At 43.3% G+C, this 11,404-nt stretch overlaps 1 long non-coding RNA gene across 1 annotated transcript in view; it reads left to right on the top strand.

Annotated features, from left to right (window-relative positions):
• Positions 1-702: 702 nt before the first annotated feature.
• Positions 703-11,404, top strand: part of LOC121915818 — a 17,166-nt gene continuing 6,464 nt past the window's right edge. Inside the window, exons 1-2 of the long non-coding RNA XR_006100751.1 lie at positions 703-1,205; positions 10,139-10,266. This is a non-coding gene — a long non-coding RNA (uncharacterized LOC121915818). The remainder of the gene's footprint in view (positions 1,206-10,138; positions 10,267-11,404) is intronic.

Below are 11,404 nucleotides of genomic sequence, written 5' to 3'. Positions count from 1 at the left end.
AATGTCTCACAAACACAACAGTTCCCATAATTCCCATAATATATATATGCATGTGTGTGAGAGCATTCATATATAAACGTGTGTGTATAAATACACACACCTACCTACCTACCTACCTACCTACCTACCTATCTATATAGTGTGTGTGCCTGTGTTTTGGCCAAATCAGATCAAGGAGGAGAAGGCAGAGGGCTTCATTAGGGAGAGAATCTTTGGGGAAGATTGCTCCCTGAGCTGTCTGGAGCGCCATGAAGCGGGGATATGTCCTGCAAAACCCATCCCATAGTTCCTCTGGAAAGAGCCTCGGTTCCCCAAATTCGCTTTGCCTGTCCCACGGGGAGAGAATCTTTGGGGAAGATTGCTCCCTGGGCTGTCTTGGGAGCCATAAAGCGGGGATATGTCCTGCAAAACCCATCCCATAGTTGCTCTGGAAAGAGCCTTGTGTCCCCAAATTCACTTTGCCTGACCCATTGATCTCTGGGCTGACCTCCAAAGCCCATCTGGTGCTCAGGCAGAGGTGAAAAAGAAAGAATAGTTAAAAATGGTGTTCAATGACTCTCCTCAGACATCGGTCTATGAATGAGGAGCAGAGGGGAGGTTGCAATCCACCGGAGGAAAGGCTATTATGTGAATGGAAGAAAATGGCGCCAGCAATGCAGAAAGAAACCAAAGAAGGTGACACCCCCAGGCCAGCCCCTTGAGCGCTGTTCCTCCCATCCTGTGGAACCCGAATCAGACGCCGAAACGTTCCCATTTAAATACAGTGATTCCTATCTCGGATCAAGGGATAATACTAGGGTAGACCCTAGTATTTTTTTACGCCAGTTTATAGGCTTCTAATCTGGGTTAAATGTTATGATTCGAATCAGATTTGAATTGCAGTGGGAATGATTGCGGGTTAATCTAGAACTGTTCTAGAGTTTATTCGGGATTGAGTGGGAACGATACACCTTGGATTCGATTTGTAAACCAGTGTATAAGCAAGTGGAAACACCCCCCAAGAGCTAAGTTCAAGCTATGGTTTGTTTCTGTTATAACAGGTTGAAGTAAAAATGAAAAGTTCAAGACTTCTCTCATTTACTGTTGGACTAGGGATGGGCCACTTCTAATTTGCACTTTCCAAACCAATGCATGAACCAAAACACATCCTTTGACAGCCATCTTTCTCTGATTTTTTGACTTCAGCTCTCAAATTCAATAAATAGGTAGGTGCCTTGAAGAAAGGCAGGCTATGCATTGAATAAAATAAAGGATAAAAATATGCATATTGGGGGGAAATAATAAAATGTCTTCTATAATATGAAATTAAATGCACATTCTGCAATATTGTATATAAAAATGGTGACATCGAAGGGCATAATCACACACTGTGATCCCATTCCCTGCTGTCGTGTGCAGACTTTTAAAAACTACAAAGTAATGTGAAAAGTGGAGAAAATGCATTTAAATCAGAAAGAACCTGAAACGGAGAGATTCCACCTGCCCTATCCAAGACAGATATTAATTCAAATGTCTAGTGTGCCTTTTCGTTTTAAAAACCTACACTTTGCAAAAGGGGTACAGGAAGGAAAATCAGCAATAAACTACACAGCAATCAATACACAGCTCTAAAAGTAACAAACAGGCTGCCTTTACATGGTGCATAATTTGGGGAGAATGCAAACCATAACTGGTGTTTACATGGTGCTGGCTGGAGCTCAAAATCCCTCAAAAGAACATAACCTGAGGCTGATTTGATTGGGTATCTCCTAGTAACAATTCTGCCATGGGAAGCCCTGCATTAATTCAGTGTACTAGGCCTTTTGACCTGTTTGTGAGTCACACAAGGGAGTTTATCACACAGAGGAATTTCTCTTAAATTCGAATGAAAAGAAAGTGGGGCCAGAATGCATTCACATGAATTCGCTAGTTCAACGAATTTACATGAATTCAAATTGCATTCAAACTGACTTCCCATTGCCCGAAAATAGCTTGCCATTGCCCGAAATTGCATGTGATCACCTCTCACGCAATAACGTGAAACCCCATGATTGCATTCGGACTGACTTCCCATTGTCCGAAATTGTGTGTGGTAGTCTATCATGCAATAATGTTATACCCCATCATTGCATTCAGATTGCCATTGGATTACACTTCCAATTTCCTTTGTCTGATAACATCCAAGAGTACAAACATCACTGGCTTTTTCAAGATCTCTGAGATTTAAAATGAGGAGATTGCATGCTGTATTTAGCCTGGAGAAGAGGTTAAGAGGTGATATGATAGCCCTGTTTAAATATTTGAAGGGATGTCATATTGAGGAGGGAACTAGCTTGTTTGCTGCTGCTCCAGAGACTAGGACCCGGAACAATGTATGCAAGCTCCAGGAAAAGAGATTCCACCTCAACATTAGGAGGAACTTCCTGACAGTAAGGGCTGTTTGACAGTGGAACACACTCCCTTGGAGTGTAGTGGAGTCTCTCTCTCTTTGGAGGTCTTTAAACAGAGGCTCGATGGCCATCTGTCGGCAATGCTTTGATTGAGATTTCCTGCATGCCAGAATGGGGTTGGACTGGATGGTCCTTGCGGTCTCTTCCAACTCTATGATTCTATGATTCTGTGACTGGAAGCTAGCCCAGTCAGCTTGCAATAGCCTGTGAGAGACTCTCAATCAATGAATTTGTCAACTCTCCTCTTAAAATGATCTGAACTAGTAGGCATCATTGTGTGTTGTGGCAGTGGGTTCCCCAGATAAATTATGCCATATGTGAAGAAGCACTTACTTCTAGGGCTAGCATCCTACATCATGCAGGCGAAATATGATGTTTTCCTAAACAGTTTCTGGAGAGCCATGAAGCAGGGAAACCCCTGGGAAACAGATTCCAAGAGTCTGGAGTAAGCTGTTGACTTAGGGCCTTAACAGACAGGCCAAAATAAAGCTGCTTCAGGTCACTTGGGAGGTATGCTGTTTAAATGATACATACGTCCTAAGAGATTGGAAGCTGCACCAAAACCATGCTCCAGCCCTAAGAACTGGAGCACAGCTTTGGCGCAACTTCTGGCCTCTTAAGATGAATGTGTCATTTAAACAGCATACCTCCAAAGTGACCCGAAGCAACTTTATTTTGGCCTGTCTGTTTGGGCTCTTAGTAGTCATAGCTATTGACTGGCCAGGTCAGTGAAGGTGGGAGGTGCTTATGTGACAGATGCAGTTTTTCAACAAGAACAGAAGAAAAATAACTATGTGCTCCTGGCTCGCTAGTGAGTAATTGGAGATCTAGTAAGGTAATATCAGCTCTACTCACCGCCTGCAGAAATGCAGTCAGGTATTGTTTGGATATCTCCCACCCCTCCCCTAGGACGTAAATGGTGTGGCAGCATGTTCCAGGTGCCTGGCAGTTGCTTCAGGGAGTGTTGTGCAAGGAGGTATTCAATACCTCTTTCTGGAACATCTGAAAGAGGACATGCAGTCGATTCCCAGTATTCGTGGATTTAACCAACCACGGCTTGAAAATGTTCAAAAATGCAAGGAGATTCAAAAACAATGGGGCAAAACCAAATAAGAACAGCTTTACTGTTGCACTATTATTTTTCAATTACCCTGTATATATACAGTGGGCTCTTATTATATGCTGGGGTTTGGTTCCAAGATCCCCTGTGGATAACAAAATCTGTGGATGCTCAAGTCACATTAAATATGACATAAAACAATGGAAAATCAAGGTTTGATATTTGAAATTTATACTTTTTTGGAACATTTTCAAACCACATGCTTGAATCTGTGTATAAAAAAATCAGTGTATAAGATGCCAAAAAGCAAAGCTTGATTTTGCCATTTTATATAAGGGACACCATTTTTAGTTTTATATGGGGTTTTCAGACTTTGTGACCATGTTTGGGAAGAGTTTATTCCTGATGTTTTGCCAGTATTTATGTCTGGCATTTTCAGAGAAGGCCATGAAAACATTTGACTTCATATTGGACACCATTTTACTACACCATTTTATTGAATGGGACTTGAGATCCATGGATTTTGATGTCCACTGGGGGGTCCTGGAACCAAACCCCAGTGGATACCAAGGGCCCACTGTAAATGAGATTCCACCTAAACATTAAGAGGGATTTTAAGAGCTGTTCAACAATGGAACACATTCCCTCAGAGTATGGTTGAATCTTCTTCTTTGGAGGTTTTTAAACAGAGGTTGGATCGCTATCTGTTGGGGGTGCTTTGATTGTGTATTCCTGCATGTCAAGGGGTTGGACTAAGTGGCCCTTGACCCCTCATTGTGCAAACAAAAGTAGGCTTTGGAACAGTCATCTTTGCAATGGCAGCTCCTAGAATCCTTTGGTCAGCATAGAAAACTAACTTTTTCAAGTTCTCAGTTGGACAGGTTGACAACAATAGGGACAGGACAGCCTCCTTCATTGCATGTGAGAGTTTCAGGTTAGCTGGTGTGTGTATGCGTGTGTGTAGAGGTAGGTACAGGACAAAGCGCTGGTCCTAAGTCTCCCCTTAGTTTCATTTGGTGGTCTCAAAGTTCTTGCATTATGAGAAAGGGAGAACAGCTTCTCTCTGCCCACTACCATCCTCCCTAAAATAGCTACTATTTTTGCCCTAAATACAGCCTGGAAATAGTTCGATGATTTGCAAAGAACAATATGACATTCCCGCTCCTGCCAGTCACCTGTTTCTTGTACAGACGTAAACTAGAAAGCCAGTTGGATGCTAGTGATGAGACAGTGGACTCCTCTGGCCTGGAGGGCAAAGCGTTACTTTGTGAGGGGAAGAGTGCAGAACAGGTTATGTGGCACATCAAGATACACCTTGTATCAATCAATCAATGTTTATTGATTAGCCCTTAGGCCCTATCAAAATAATACAAAAGCAGATAAAACACGCTATAAAAATTCTATAGAAAATCTATAGAAATTAGAAAAAGCTAAATATAATAAATCTAAAATATTAATAAAATACTGTACAGATACCATGTGAATGCCATACAATTTAAGTACAAAACCCATAAATGAAACAAAATTATAAAACTTGATTATAAAAATCAATATAAAAGATTCAAAATACAAAAATGGGTAAAATAGAGAGGGGGGAATACAGCTTTAAAATGACAGTACATAAAACAAAAGATTGAACATCAGTTACACATCAAAATTCCTCATCACCTCTACAGTTGACCCCAATTGTCCCCACATAGATACACCTCGTAATAAAAAGCAGTGGTGAAAATGCTTCAGTTTCCAATTCCATAACAATGCTCAGTTTATTCTCCATCAGCCCCAACACTCATTGGCCTTTGTGTAGCCAAAGCAACAGAAACCCCAAGCAGGGATTCCAGCTTGTGTCTATTTAACAAAAAGCCCCATTTTTCAAATCTCCCACACGCCTGGTGTTTAGATTTAGACTCAAGAAGCATCCTGTCAGAGCTTGTGGCAGAACAGGGCGTTTTCTGACTCAACATTTCTAATGCAAATAAAGGCTGGTGACAAGACAGATGAGATATCAGATTAGGAGCCCAAAGGTGAGTTGACCTCTTTGGAACCATCTTTTAACTTCAGAAGAAAAAGAAAATAGGAGGAGAAAAGAATTCAGTAATTGAAAACTAGTATTCTAATAATTTTAATAATAATAATAATAATAATAATAATAATAATAATAATAATAATAATAATAATAATATTTCCCATCACGATGTACAGATGTGAGAGCTGGACTGTGAAGAAAGCAGCCAATTGATCCATTTGAAATGTAGTGCTGGAGAAGAGTGCTGCAGACAAGCCAAAAGACAAAGAAATGGGTCCTTGAACGGATCAAACCTGAACTCTCCCTGGAAGCCAAGATGATCAAATATAGGTACTTTGGCTACATTAGAAAAGACAACAATACTAGGAAAGGTAGAGGGAAGTGGAGAGGAAGATGACATGTCAGATGGCTGGACCAGTGGCATCACTAGCTAAGGTGTCACCCAGTGCAGAGGGCTTCCGGTGGACTTCCTTGCCTCCTCATCCTCATCCCTTGCCAGGCAAGTGAGACAGCGGGCAGGCCCAGAAGGGGCATGTTCAGCCTTCCTCTCCTCCATTGCTGGGTTTCTTCCCCAGGAAATAAACCTGGAGATGGAACAGCTGGGAAGGGCATACATTGTCCCTCTTTGTTCAGCTGATGTGCGATAATAGCTACATATATGTCTGGGCTTAATCGAGTGTCACCCTTCCTCTGGGGTATCACCCTATGCAGTACACCCCCCCCCCAAGTGATGCCACTGGGCTGGACTCAGTTAGGGAGGTCACAGGTCCAAATTTGCAGGACTTAAGCAGAGCAACATGTTTCATCCACAGAGTTGCCATGATTCAGTGTGGTCTTGAGGCCAGTTAACAACAACAAGCAACAACAACATGTTAATAATTGCAACAGCAGCATGGAGAATTGAGGCATTTTTGCACCCTAATCTACGTTGTGTGTCTGGCTTAAATCTTGTGGTTGCCACACCTTTGTCAGACTACTGAAATCAAGCACTTCCCTGCAAGCAATGCCCAGGGAAGCCACCTGCGCCTCCCTCCTTGTCATTTGTGGCATCTTTGGGCAGGAGCAAACAGCACCAAGTGCACTCCCTTCCTGCCCAAGCCATCTTCCAGCTCGAGGCTGTGGGCACACATGAATCATAGTGAAACAAACTTGTCTTCTAGCAGCTGAGGTGCCGCGCCCTTTGCCGTCCTTCAGCATCAGGAGGGAGGGCTAAGGCGCATTGCTTTCTTGGCCATTACTGCACGTTAATTGTCCGCCGTCACCTTCTGCAAAATTTTAAATGGATCCAAGTAATTATTTCTAAATTTGCATATAAAGATATAAATTAGCATAGGGACACGTTATGCAGATTAGCATCCGAAAGGACCGTCCAACTCCCATCCAACCCCCCCACCAAATCTTTTAAGCGCTTAGACAAATCTCTGCTGCACACTGCAGATCTCAGCATGGCGTACCCGGAGGCCACAGCTCATGGCGGAAGGGTGGTAGGGAAAGGGAGGAGGCCTTGATAGATGGTGGAGGTTGGCTTGTGTACCAGGCAGCCAGCAAAGAGGAAGGGACAGGAGGAGAAAGCAGCATTGGCTCCAGTGCTGCAGACAGGTTAAGAGAGATGGATGGGAACAATAACAATGCCATAAAGGCAGCCTGGAGTGCAGGTTCCAGGAATCGAATTACAACCCTTGTGTGGCATCCTACTGTGGGAGAAGGAGGCAGCCAGCCTTGGGGGATGCGGTATTGGGGGGTGGCAGTGAAAGAGAGTTGCGGGCAAGCATGCTTCATGAGAGGAGGGAGGTGGAAGGGAGGGTGGAAATCCACAAGGCAAGCTACTTGTGGGTGGTGGGGAAGAGGTTAGCAATATCCACAGGGTCATGGGTATTGCTACTAAGTGCTTTTGCAAGGCTGGGGGCTGGGGAGGGAAGAAAGGAGGTTGCCATGGTGAAAACACACACATGATGCATACTGATGGACTGGTTGGGGGGGGGAGGGTGTGTGAGAGAAGTGCCACAGCAAATATGAGAGGCTTGAGAGCCATCTGTACAGTGAAAGGAGAGAGCTTGGAGAAGGAATGAAGGTGGGCGGCAGTGGGGGGAGGTAGGGAAGTGAATGTGGCTTTTGCCGCAAAGCCTCTTCCCTTTGGGGACGGTAGTTATCCACCACCTCTTTTGCAAAAAGCAGACTCCCCCAGCCTTTCTGCCTGATTCTCCATTGCTGTTCATCCTCCTTCCCTCTCTATCCCAAGAAGAGAGGAGAGGAACAAACATTTGCTGAGCTTCTGAACACAGGAAAGGCCACCCCTGCATTCCCCCCTTCTCTCCTTTCTCTCCTGTGATCTTGGCCAAATGAAACAATAGGCCTGGAAGGAGATCAGAAAAACCCCCAGCACCTGCCAAAACCACCATGACCTTGCAGGTTCTGAATTAAAGGCTCCATGCTCTCCTTTTCTAGCAGCTGACCGCCCAGGGAGGAAGAAGGGCTATATAGGCCCTTATATTTATAGCACTCACAAAAGGAGAAGAAGGGAGACAGCTAAGAGTAAGCTACAGAAGAGAGAATGAGATGGTGGAGTCAAAAAGAAAGGTTTTTCCCTCCCCGATTCAGATTCTGATTTGGAAATTCCAGAGTTGTAAAACAACAGAGTTTAGCTAGCCAGACATTTCTGCTTGGCTTGCCCCTTGGCTGTGAGAGACGTGGACTTGGAGTCAGTTGCAGCATTCAGGAGGCCGGGTGACATGGCCTTTGGGTCATGTTCCTTTCTCCATTTCCCAAGCTACAGACTACTGTAAAGTTGCCACTGCATTCAAATGTGATGCTATGTTGGTGGCATGACAGGAAATTTTTCATTGGAGTTTGCAACCCCAGCTTTCAGATGGCCCCATCTGACTCTGAAACATTTCAACATTTTCAACCTATTATTATTATTATTATTATTATTATTATTATTATTATTATTCCGCCCTTCTCCCAAGACTGGCACTCAGGGCAGCTTACAACATTAAAAAACACCATACAGTTAAAACATACCAAAGCAATATGTTAAAATATGATTAAATTACTACAATAATTAAAGCAAATTCCATGTTAAAATATCAAATACTTTTAAAAAGATAAAAAATGCTTAAAATATATTAAAACAATATACAGTGGATCCTTGTTGTACGCTGGGGTTTGGTTCCAAGATCCCCTGTGTATAACAAAATCCATGTATGCTCAAGTCCCATTAAGTATAATGACATAGCAAAATGGTGTCCCTAATAAAAAAATGGAATATCAAGGTAAATTTATACTTTTTTGGAACATTTTCAAACCGTGTATGCTTAAATCCGTATATAAAAAATCCATGTATAAGAAGGGCCGACTGTAGTATCCCAGGCCATTCTTTAAAAGCATTCTGTTTTAATGCCTGTCTGATATAGTAGTGCTCCCCAGATGTCTTGGACTAGAAGTCCTGCAATCCTTTGGTAGATGTCAAAGAGGGAAAGGTAGCACTAGACAGCTGTAATGTGCTACCACCATGCCTGCTGTTGTTGTGTGCATGCCTTTCAGTCATTTCTGATTTATGGCTACCCTAAAGCAAAGTGTTTTTTTGGCAAGATTTGTTCAGTGGGCTTGCCATTACTATCCTCTGAGGCTGAGAAAGTGTGACTTGCCCAAAGTCACCCAGGGGTTTTACATGACTGAGTAGGGCTTTGAACCCTGATCGCCAGAGTCATAGGTCCAAAACACACTGCAGAAATAATCCTGTTTGAGACTGCTTTAACAGCCCTGGCTCAGTGCTAGGGAATCCTGGATACTGTAGTTTTTTTGAGACATTTAGCCTTCCCTGTCAGAGAGCTCTGGTGCCACAATTAACTACAATTCCCAAGATTCCCTAGCACTGAGCCAGGGCAGTTAAAGCAGTCTTAAACTGCAGTGTGTTTTGGACAATAGTCTGACACTCAAACCACTAGACCACACTGGCTGTACCGCCAGATCTATCATCTGTTAATAATGGCATTTGATGTTGGTCTAGGCCCACAGCCAGCAATGGTGCAGCATTGTGTGTGGGCTGAGTGTCAAAAGGTAAAAGACTGGACAAGTTACTTTTTTGGCACTACAGCTGTTAGAAACCCCCAACCAGCACAGTCACTTGCCTTGCTCACTGAAGAATTTGGGGAGTTGTAGGTGAACAATCTAACTAAGAAGACCTCCATGACAGGTTTGTCTTAGAGTCACCATATGTCAGAAACGATTTGAAGGCACACAACAACAACAACAATAACAACAAAAACAGTAACTTTTCCAAATTCTTCTAAGGATAGAGACAGGACCAGGGTAAGTTAATGCAATTTTGTGTGCAGCAAACAGTACTGCACAAGCGATACAACCTAAACAAGGAATGTTAGAATCAGAAGGAACAGCAATGGCTTTCTAGTATTTAATCAAACGCTGCTTACAGGAATACACAACTAAAGCACTCCTGAAAGATGTCTATCCAACTTCCATTTAAAAACCTCCAAAGAAGGAGACTCCACAACCATGTGGTAGTCTCTTCCACAGCCAAATGGCTGTTACAGTTGGGACATTCTTCCTAATAAAGGTGGAATCTATTTTCTTGTAATCTGAATCTATTTTTTTATGTTCTAGTGTCTGGAACAGCAGAAAACAAGCTCACACCATCTTCTACATGAAATCCCTTCAGATACTTAAATCATGCCACTTCTTAGTCGTCTCTTCTCCAGAATTGCTCCATTTTCTTCGCAGCATCATGTCAGGTATTTAAAGATATATGCTGATATGTGTAACTAAGTAAAATCTCCTGGCCTGACCCCAGGAAGCCCACCCTAGCCTCCAGCAGCTGCATGGAGTGAAGGAGGTCTGTTCAGCTGATGATCAGGGTGCAAGGAGGAGGATGTTTGCAGCCCTCTTCCCCCAGCAAGCAAGGCTGTGATGAGGAATTGGATCAGGGCTCCTTCTTCTGAATGTTACAGCCTCACACGCTGGTTAGAGGGGGGTAAGAACATCATCCTTCTTGCACCCCAACTGGCAGCTGAACAAATCTCCTTTGCTCAATGAGACTGCTAGCTGTTAAGATAGATCGGGGGCATTTACAGTTGTGACTATGTAGTGTTACTAAATACGGAACAGCTATGGATCCGTATCTCTGAGTTACAAATTCATAATTGCAATACAGAATGCCAGGCAATTATCCTATCACCTCTCAGTCTTCTCCTCTCCAAACATAACACACCCAACTCCCTTAGTCATTCCTCACAGTATCACCAGGGCGGTGCGAAGGGTGCAGAGTGAACTGGGTGTACAGTTGGTGAGGTGGTACACCCAGTGGGGCTGGTGCGGCTGTTGGGTGAACGAGAAAGAGTATCACATCCCTTTCGCACTTGTCCAGCATCCATGCAAGATCCTAAACAGATGTCCAGAGGCAGCAGCACTGCCCCCTGAAGACTTCCATTTGGGGTCCAGACCAGCTGCTCCTCCAAACAGCCGTACCAGTTCCCAAATGGCCATTGAAAGGCTGCTGCACCAGGAGGTGTCTTTCATTTGGGGTCTGGCTGGTTGCTTCTCTGAGCAAGCTTGCCAGACCTTGAATTTAATTTTTAAAAATTATTTTAAAATTTTTTACATTTAATTTTTAAAAATCTGGGCCCTCTCTTTTCTCTTCCCACTGAGCCTCACCCCTGTCATCCCATCTCTTTAGCATTTTTAAAGGATGCAGGTGAATGCCATAGCCCATTTTCTGCACAAAGGCAGATGTTTTGGGGAGCAATGATGTTACCTCACCTTAGGATGTCACCTGGTGATGTCCATGTTCTTAAAAAACTATTTTTAATATTTTTATTCTCTCTTTCAAGCTTGAGTTCATTCTATCTTTCACACCACTACCCCAACTTTTTT

The sequence above is a fragment of the Sceloporus undulatus genome, chromosome 9, assembly GCF_019175285.1.
Source record: "Sceloporus undulatus isolate JIND9_A2432 ecotype Alabama chromosome 9, SceUnd_v1.1, whole genome shotgun sequence".
Classification (NCBI taxonomy): domain Eukaryota; kingdom Metazoa; phylum Chordata; class Lepidosauria; order Squamata; family Phrynosomatidae; genus Sceloporus; species Sceloporus undulatus.
The sequence above is the reverse complement of the archived record's forward strand: the minus strand, read 5'-3'. Positions and strand labels throughout refer to the sequence as shown.